This window comes from Grus americana, chromosome Z (assembly GCF_028858705.1).
Source record: "Grus americana isolate bGruAme1 chromosome Z, bGruAme1.mat, whole genome shotgun sequence".
In the NCBI taxonomy this organism is placed as follows: Eukaryota; Metazoa; Chordata; class Aves; order Gruiformes; family Gruidae; genus Grus; species Grus americana.
Genome location: NC_072891.1, coordinates 53065782 through 53076330, shown reverse-complemented (window position 1 = coordinate 53076330; position 10549 = coordinate 53065782).

Genomic DNA, 10549 nt, shown 5'->3' with positions numbered 1-10549 from the left:
TCCCAAGGTGGCAGTGTTAGGCAGCCTTTCAGTTGTTTTCTGTTGGACAGGAAAACCCTCTGTCCTGGGCAGATAGGCAGTGGAACACCATTCATTTTATTATGCAAGACTCTGGCTCACTGTTTCACACATCAGCATCTGCCAGTAATGAAAAACAAAATTAATAAGTGCAATTATTTAGGGGGTCTCATGGCACAGAATAGATGACAAGCTTAAACTTGTCACTTTTTTTCCTCTTATGAGGCCAAAGAAAATCAGACTGAACTTTAGGTATGAGACAGTAGAAAGGAACAATCTACTCCAGCATCCCTGGAGGACAGTTTTAAACGGCGTTCCCCTGCAGGGCTGGCGCAGTGTTAAGGAACATTTCAATACACCTTATTCTGTGTCATTCATACTTTGCTGTCTCCTCCTGGAAAAATCAATATCTTGTGCGCATCAATTTCTGACCCAAGAATTGTGTCTCAAACCCAGGGAAGAACCAAGGCCACTGCTTTGGATAGCCCAAATAGATTCAGCTGTCTAAACTTGCTCCTGTGCCACCTCATCCTGATCCTAGGGATCTTTCCCCTTGCATCAGGACCACTGAGCCTGACTGCATCTGGGGACCTGTGTCCAATTTGAGCTCCCCAGAGCAGGGCAGCCATTGACTCCATGGATAAAGTTCAGCAGATGCCACAGAGATGAGGATGGTGCTGGAGCACAGCAGATCTGGAAAGAGGTGGAGAGAAAGGCCTTCGTTCAATGTGGAGACAAGAAGGGAAAGGAGGATATCTTAAACTTCCTTGGAGTGGGGGAACAGAAAGGAAAGAGGTGCAGAGGGACAGCACCAAAGACACTTGCCAGAGACCAAAGAAGCCCCTTCTTCCCCGGGAACATGCTTGACCCAGGAAGAGAGACCCAGAGAAGCCATGGTATCTCCACTCCTGTGGATCTTCCCAGCTCTACTGGACAAGGCCTGGAGCAGCCTGATTCGGCTGGCACTCCTTTAAACTCCATGGGTGGTGATGGTGCAGGTGGTGGATCACAGACCCCCAGAGGTCCCTTGTGAATGAAATTATTCTACAATACTATCTCACAGCTTGCTGAACATTGCTTCAGCTCTGCTCGTTTTCCTGAAATATACCCTGCAACATGTTATCATGCCCGAGCTAACAGGGGTAGTACTCAGTGTGCCGGCTGAATCCTCACCTTGGAGCACAAATATAGGCAAGAGCAGATAATTTGTTGTGAGGCTTATTCGCCCTGAAACTGTTGTACTGGTGACAACCACCCTGGCCTCAGGTCACTAAATATATTTCTACTGCCTGTTCTTCATCAAACTATGATCCCTGAATTTATCCTGATTTACAAAGTTGGTAGTGTTTCAAAAAAGAGACTTTTAATGTGTCATGTTACAACCAGGCAGATTCGGTGGGATTCATCCAGGTATGAAGCCGTAAGAAAGCCTCACAGGAGGAAAGGGAGTCTGGGGCCTCTATAAGTAAACCTAGATGATGACTTGGCTACTGGAGAGGGGTAAGAAAAGTTGATGGCAGAAACTGTAGTAGCAGCACCAGGTGCAAGCACGTAGAATGGTCTACTCTAGGGAAAAAAGTAGCACAAGATGTTTATGAAGGTGTTACTTGAGAAAAAACAGCTTACCAAGGAAAGGGACAGAGCTGAAATCTAACATGGGCATATGCTTTCAGTTTGTCAAGAAGCGGAATATGATCAGCTTGGCTTGCTCAGAACATGAAGGTTCTTCAGCGGAAATGAGCACCGAGGTAAGGGATAATGCATTTCCCTGTACAGACAGCTCTTCTAAGAAATATTGCATGTTTTTTATCGAGATAGGACCTTTGGAATTCTTTTCTGTTTCCCTGGTCTGAGCCTTGTCTCCCATGATTTGCCTTGGCTTCCTTAGTAACAATACCTCAATGTGCCTGCTGAAAAAAATGAGCTGTGATGTCTTCCTCATGAGAAGCTGAAAATACAGCCTTTGTATTCCTCTGGTATCAGCTTCACAAATATGCTCATTGTTTCTGCTTGTTTTCTGCCTGTTGCACTAGAAATACTGAAAAAGCTGTTGTAGTCGCAGAGCTGTACTTGGGAATCCAAGAGCCCTCATACCTCAGCTCCAAATTTCTACATGGCCGGGACAGTCTTTCTGTTTGTATTTTTGTTTCATTATTCATTTGAAACATCTTCTTGCTCCTTTTAAAGTGTACTCAGCTTCCCTAAAGATCTAGCTGCTTCAGGAGACAGGACTCTGCCATTAACATCTCTTATCACTATAGTCTAAATATGATGCTGCACTGGTCACCATAGAAATACCCTGTCACTGTGAGTCTTTCATGCATTTCCCATCATGCAAAAACATTTCTTAATTTTCTTTTTTAAATCTGAACTGCAGTAAGCTAACCCACAAATGTCTTGGCATGATCACACTATTAATCACTGTCATTGCTTTGTAGGAGCCTGGCATCTCCGTTTATCCTGTGTTTGCATTTTGCTCCTTGATACTATGGCTAACTTGGGAGGAGGGAAGAGAGAAAGGTGGGACAGCACCTTCCCTGCCCACAAACTCTTGCCCACTCAGTGCTGCAAAAGCCTGTGGAAGTCTTATGCCACTGAAATTATTCTGCAGCCTGCAGATCCTCCCCCATGTGCTTTGAAATGCAGCACAGATGGAGCTCTGCTGTCAGTGGGGATTACATACTGGGGGAGAGTGGCTATGTACAAGAACCCTGTCAGTGTTTAAACCCACTTGCTGGAGGCTCGTGGGGTGCGTGGGAGGAAGAGAACATGGGGAAGAGCTGTGACATCCCAGCTCTGGGCTGGGTCCTGTCCCACACAGGGAAGCACAGCTTGAGAGGCTGTCTTCTCACCATGGACAGAGGAGCACCTCTGGAAACCCACACTGGAAATGGATTTCTTAGCACCCCTAGGAAGGCCATAAGTGGGGCTGAAAAGTAGATTTTTAATGATGGAACGACAGTCAGGGAAAGGATTCAAACCATGTATGCTTTCTGCCCACGCAGAGTGTGAGTTATAACCCAGGGACCCACAAGGATCAGATCAGGTCAAATGGAAGTAACTTCTGTCTTTCCCTACTGTGTTCTGCAGAACTGTTTCTTCACAGCTCCTGTTCTCAGGGCACAGTAACTCCTGCATGCTGCAACACTTGAAGGCTATACATGCTACCAAATCAAGATGTGCCAAAAATCTTTGTGAGAGAACTTCTCCTCCTCAAAGGAGAATCATGCACTGTTCTGTATTCAGAGTTTCAGGGGTTTCAGTATCCATCTGGTGTTAGATATGGGGCTAATGAGGAGGAATTACTTTTGAGGCCATTTACTCAAGCGTAGGTCTCTTAGGTCTTACAGAATTTTTTTATTGCTATACTTTTGTAACTATAGTTGAGCTTTATATGTATTTCAGATAATATGGTAATTGAGCTGGTATTATTGGCCAAACAGGCTATTTTAACAAAGTTCTGGATGGGTGCTCAGTATGCAAATACTATAATGACACTGAACTGTGGAAAGAGAAAAGCACCCATATGGGAACTGTATACTGTAGGATGCAACGGATCTTTGAATTACCCAGTGTAAGATGAGCCAAGCCAAATCTTTAAATAAATGGGTATAGATTAGCCATTAGAGATGTGTCTTCAGTAATCAATTCAATTCTAACCTGCAGCACTCAACAGAATTCTCTTTGCCAGAGCTTTGAGCCCCACGGTGGAACCTGTTCCCACCCTCACCCATACCCCACCAAAGTGAAACGTCCTCCTGTAGGAATCTGCTGGGGGGGCCCATCTCCAAATGAGGAGGCTAGAACAGCTGTAGTCCTGTTAACATGTCCATGTGACAGCCCATTGAGCAGACTGACCACTTCAGTAGACTGGAGGTAAATGTGAGGATTTGACTCTCTCTTTACATATAATGGAAATTTAGTTTAAATGTTTTAAGCATAGATTCAAGTACAAAACCTTGTAATCACAAAGCTGTTTAGGTTGATGTCAGTGGCCGAACCTGATTTCACAGAGTGCTGCTAAAGAGCCATACAATTGGTGTTAGCCCTGTTAACTGCTCACCTTCCCCCAAATCCTTTACTGTCAGCCTGGTTTTCCCCCAGGTTAACAGTGAGGACTAACTCTCCAAAAAGATCAAAACAGTGCTAATAAGCTGGCATGTGAGGTACAAAAAAGCAGAGAAATGTCTAGGGTTTCAAAGCAGGCTATTACAATGGTTGGTACCTCAGAACTGCTTGCAGTTTTATTCAAGTGGCCTGAGCAATCTTCTTTGTTCTCAGAGAAACATGGCACTCTTTTATTCAAGCCCAAAACTTTAGGGAACATAAAATGGGATTTAAGAATGGCAGTTGCTAACTTAATTTTGCATCTCATAAAAAAATTAAGTAATTGAAGATCAAAATATTTCAAAAGGGACTAAAGGTATCAATTTAAGAAACCAAAACCAGATGCCTGACTTTCAGAGTTAGCATGCAATACTTCCTGTACTGCACCTCTTCAAAACACCCCTAATCATTAGTTACTTGTGAATAACATCATCTTTAGAGTTCACAGAAGGGATAAATATGTTCATGTTCATGACTGGGGACCTCAGCAGACTAAGATTCATTAATCAGCACTGCCTTTTGCTCAAGGAAAATGACAGCACTTTTTATCTGTAGTTTTCATAATGTGTGGGTGATTTGGCTGACTGATTAACCCTGGTGGGAGATTGTTAATCAGTGGATGACTGCTAGGTGTGCCACAATGTCATGATTCAGATTTGCTCCTTTATGGGAGTTCCTGATTCAAACAAATTACATGTCTCACATTGAGCTGTAGTCTTACAGAATAAACATGGCTTATGTAAACAGTCCCTGTCTCTTCTCTGCCTTCCCAAAATTTTTAATTTCTTTTGCCAGTCTCCAGAAAAATAAATAAAGTAGTGACCTCAGTCTCTGCTTGTCACAAGGTTTGTGATAGCAGGTGGCTGGGTCAAGAGACACCACATTACTGTAACCGTCTTGAGACGAAGAGTTGTAGTCTTTACTAAACCTGGCTGGAAGAAGGGGTACGGGAGCCAGGGCTTCCCTTCCCCTGTTACACACAGTGAGTGCATGATACCTGGAGGCAGGTTCTCCTCCTGCATGCCTTTGTGGCCACTACAGAAGAGTTTTCACATATGCAGTTACAGATCTTCAGAGGAATTACTTGCAATTTTTCCACTCAGACAATTGATTTATTTCTATTTTTGGTTTTGATGTAAATAGTTCTACATCTCAGTGTGCAGTTACAGAACAGGACAGATATTGCAGGTGTGAAGGGGAGTAAGAGGAGACAGTCTGTAGACTTTATCCAAGTCTTCAGATTCTCCATTACGAACTACTGTTAAAAAGTTCTATTAGTCATAACCCTGAAAGATTGCAGGGCTTTGTGCATAGAGCTGGACAAAGGCTAGCTGAATGCCACAATCTGGCAACTCCTTAATTACAGCTGTTGAAAAGAAATTTGGAAAAACTCAACCCAGAAATCCCTGGGCTTTATAGTGGCCAGCTTTTAGAAGAAGGCCCACATGCTGAAATGTCCTTTCAAAATTGGATGTAAATTCACAGCTTCAACTGTACCTTAGTGCACCATACATTGATTGGAAAGTAAAAGAGAAAGCAATGCACTAGTGTCAGTTTGGAAACACAATCATAATCCAACAAGCCAGATGGCTTTAGGTCATGGCACATAACCTTGTGCCACTGCCACATCACCTCCTGGGCTCAGTCACGGGTCACACGCCAAACAGAAGGGGGACCACCCTTTTCAGTTTGTCTACCAATGCTTTCAAGCTGCATGCAAGAAAGGAGTGTGTTTGTGGTATGGATACCTGAAAGTGATAAATGGACAATCGGCTTTTATATATAGGTACTACATTTTCTGCAAAACTTAAGAAAAAAATCCAAACCTTGAATGCTGTCTCCTCCACTTTCTCCCTTCCTCCCTTTCCTTCCCTCCTACAAACTTTTACAACAGTTTGTATTAACTTTTTCCCCTCTTCTCCGCAATATTCTTCTCTCTTTTAGTATTAATTTGTGCTTAATTTTTCCCTGCTTAGCTTGCCTAGTAGATCTCAGGGTGCGCATCTCCCAGCTTCCCTTCACTGCTTTCCCACAGCCCATTCCTTTGGTGACAGCCGTTCCTCCTCAGTTCCTGCAGCCATGGGCCCATTAATTAGCTACTCCTCCATGTCTCTGCATCATTGCAGTCCTTATCGTTTACTCCTTCCTCCCTAGTCTTCTGTGGTTTTGCCCACTTCTTTCTGTCTTGTTCCCCATCAGTGGCTGAGGCTTCCATGCACTCCTGGCCTCTCTCCAGCTCTCCTCCCTTCTTTCTGGTTAGCAAGTCCTCCTTAACTCCCCACGGAGAAACCCAGACTCAACCTACAGAGTTTTTCACTTGTATTGGGATTATGTGACAAGGTTTCAGTAGTGGAGGAGCTCTGGGGTGGCCTTTGTAAGGAGAGGCCAGGGCTGCTCTGTGCCAGATTCGCCACACGGTACAGCTGAGCCCCTCAGCCAAGATTGTGGCATCTCAGGGGGGAAGTACTTAAGAAAGGGTAAAAAAAAAGAAGACAAAGAAGGAAAGGGAAAAAAAAAGTGTGGTAAACAGCCCTGCTGACACCAAGGTCAGTGAAGGAAGGGGAGGAGGTACTCCAGATGCTGGAGCACAGATTCCCCTGCAGCCTGTGGAGAAGACCATGGTGGAGCAGATTGTCCCCTGGCAGCCCAAGGAGGACTACAGTGGAGCAGATATCCACTCTGCAGCCTGTGGAGGACTCCACATCACAGCAGGTGGAAATGCCCTGAAAGAAGCTGCTGCAGCCTCTGGAGAGCACACGCCAGGGCACGTTTTCTGGCAGAAGCTGCCATACTGGAGCAGTCTGCTCCTGAAGGATTGTACCCTGTGGAGAGGACCCATATTTGAGCAGTTCGTGAAAGACTTTATCCCATGGGAGGAACCTCACACTGGAGCAGAGGAACAGCATGTGGAGGAAGGAGCAGCAGAGAGGAACCATTATGGACTGACCACAACCCCCATTCCCAATTCCCCTGTGTGTCTGTGGTGACAGCAGGTAGAGGAGTTGGGTGTGAAGGAGTGAGGTTGAGCCTGAGAAGGGGTAGGGTGAGGGGAAAGTGTTTTACTCTTTTGTTTCTCATCATCCTACTCTAATTGGCAATAAATTTATATAATTTTCACCAAGTTGAGTGTGTTTTGCCTGTGATAGTAACCGGTAAGCAAATGCCCTGCCCTTATCTCGACCATGAGATTTTCCATCTTATTTTCTTACCCTGTCCGGTTGTTGAGGGGGAGTAACAGAGCAGCTGGGTGGGAGCCTGGCAGACAGCCAAGGTGAAACGCACACATCACTCTTCACTGGGCATCCTCCTTTGCCCAGTTCCTTTAAGTGGACTGTTAGCCCTGTGTACTTCTGTTTTTTTCTTCACCACAGCTGTCCTCCACACTTTCCTTGGCACTATTCTCTCCTTTGTTCCCAGCACTTTCTGGTACTTCACTGCTTGACTGTTGATTTGCTCATTGGCTGTGGGACTCCATCACTGTCCCATTCCGACATAGCACTGCAACTCTAACCACGTGGGCATGTCCATGCTCTGCCTCTCTCTCACTGTTAGTTCTCTGCCCTAGCACATCCAGGAACCAGCTGCCTTCTGAAATCTGGTTTGAACTTCACTTTGGTGTCCACTCTTTCTTCTTTGACATAAATGATTCTCCTACACTATCCCCACTCACTATAATCCCAGGATCACACCTATTGCTTAGCTTCCTCCTGCTCCCCTGCGTAGTGGCTGCCTTACAGTGCCCTTACACACTAACAGCAAAGCACAGAGGAAAAGGCATCACAGCAGCTTCTCCCGGCCACTACAGGAGGTGACATCTATGGGCAATCCTGCTTGACGCTGACTTCTCTGTCTATAGATAGCAATTATGGGCAAGCTGACACCACTCTGTGAAGACATTCTCATTCTGGTCATTTACCTTAGGGAAATGGATGAAAGTGTTAACCATCTTCTGCCTTTCCCATACCACATATATATTCAGGAGTTCTTTAGCATCAGTGAGGCAAAAGACGTAGCTCTACCTCAGCCTCCTGGGCAAAGAGTGATCATAGCACATCAACGTTAGAAATAAGGGCAGTAATTCTCCTAGGCAAAGAGAAACTTGGTTTGCTCATCCCTGAAAATGAGCTTGCTGCTTTGAATTCCTGTCTAGTGAGTACTACAAACATGTTAGCTTGGCTCATCCTCTCAGGCCAATGCACGAAACAAAGAGGGCAATGCACAAAGACTGATCTATGCTGGAATGAAACAGTACATAAACTAACTTTCCCTGCTGGGAGGAGGGAGGACTCGTCATACTGTATTTCCAGGCAAAATGATGTCGACACCAGAAAAAGTGGCAACTGAGACTCTATTTTGGAGCAGGGAGGAAAGATGATGTAGTGGAGGAGAATTGGGAAATTGTGTCTTGTTTGGAAAAGACCTCACGTGGAGATCTCTCCTGGCCCACAGGTGATGAAAAGTTTCTGCTACAATCCCCTGTATTTTATTTGGCAGTTGTCAAGCCCTTGATATGTAATAAACTCGGAGCCTCTTCCATATCTCTTGGCCATATGACCATCTTCCACGTTATTAAGCAGACTGAATGTCTGTTCTTAGGCTGCAGTTTCCAGGTAAGCTTCCAGAACTCCAGTTTTCAGATCTGTCATTTGGAGACATGGGCTTGTCAGTCTGCCAGTGGCTCAGAACTCATTTTAGGACGTGGTTTCTATTCCCTCCCGACCTTCTGATTGGTTTAGCAGTTGATTCTGCTGGACTTCAACCTTCCCCCATGGTTTCTCGCTAGGTTTGCCTCTTTGTGGTCTTACTGATTTGTTATTTTCCCAGAGAAGTCCTCACAGCTGTCAGTGGAAACACTGATGCTTGTCTCTGTAGTCAGAAATAAATTGTAAGTCTAGTGGTTGTGGCAGATTGTCCAGGTTGCTTATGGTGTGCAGTGGATGGTTCTGGCTAAATTTCTTCAGTAGGTTTGGGGAGACATGCATTAGCAGATATACCTCTTGCTGATCAGCCCTAGGTCTCTGCACCATTTGAGGAAGCATTTTTTGTTGTCCTACATTATCTAAAATCTCACTCAGAGTTGAGGCCTTACAAATTATTTTGTCTCCTTGTCCTAAGGGAAATAAACCTTAGGAAACTGAGGGAAGCCCACCTACGCCCTTCAAAGATAATCCTTTTCTCCTCAAATCCTCTTATATTTGCAGAACTATGAAGCCTGATCTGCGGTCTTGGAGCACATAACCTTGTTCTTGGAGCAGCTAAACCTGTTCTTTCAATCTGAAATGTATTCATTAAAAAACAGAGCTGTCCTTAAAAGACAATGAACTGAAAAACTTCAGCTTGTATTCTGGCCAAGAATATTTCAAAAGCATTTTATGTTGAGGCAGATAACATATCTAGCATCTGACCTGTGACCTAACATGACCACTGACAATTGTGCTCCCATTCAAAAAGACCAGCAAGTGCCAACTCTGCACAACTGCTTTGGAGGCTGAAGCTGAAGCATCCCTGAGGAACTGTTGGATGTACTACATGTTGGTGTAGTGGCAAGCAGAACTTACCAAAGCTCTGGCTGCAACCAAAGTATTAAACCTGAATTTTCCTTGTTTTCAAGTCAATGTACACGTCTTGATGAAAACATAGAGTGGTGTGCAAACCTCCTCCAAAGCAGAATTTAAGCATGAGGAAAATAGGGAAAAGCCAGGAAGAAAGGAGAACAGAAATGTTTGAAACAGGCTTCTGGAGGAAGTGAAGCATTGGTTTTGAGGTGTGCATTACTTAACAAGGTGCTTGGCCTGGTTTATAATATTGCCTATTTATGTTCAGGGAGTGGATTGTAGGAAACCTGTCCATGACTTGGGTGTGGGACCTTATTTTTCCAGTGGTGCAGACAGAAAATGTACAACTACTTAATAATTTAAAATATAAACCACACAATGATATTTGCTGCCTTGAGTAATATATCTCCCTGCAGGGCTGACATGAGCAAGCAGACTGCATAGATGGTTCTGCCTAGGGCAAGATTCTGCAAGGGGTGGCAAATACGGAGGCGTCTGGCTGCGGGTGTGTGCACATGAAACGGTGGCCGCCCCTGCCCCCCAGCTGTAGACCCTGCTTCTGCACCAGAGGTGACTTCCCTCTTACCAGAGACAGGTGACTGACATGCCCATTTGCTTCTGGTCTCTGACCTAAATTAGGAAGCTATTCAGAAAGTAGGCAATCTGTACTGTTCCCATAGGTCACGAGTAGGTACCAAGGTTTAGTACAATTAAAGCCTTTTGTTAAGAGAACAAGAATTTTTTTAGAACTTTTGTATGGTTAACCTTGAGCCAGCCTTGTCTCCTAGATACAGACAAAACTATTTTTTTTGTTTGTTATGTATTTAAGTGTCTTAAGTAACAGTGTTAAAAAGAGTTGGGCACATATA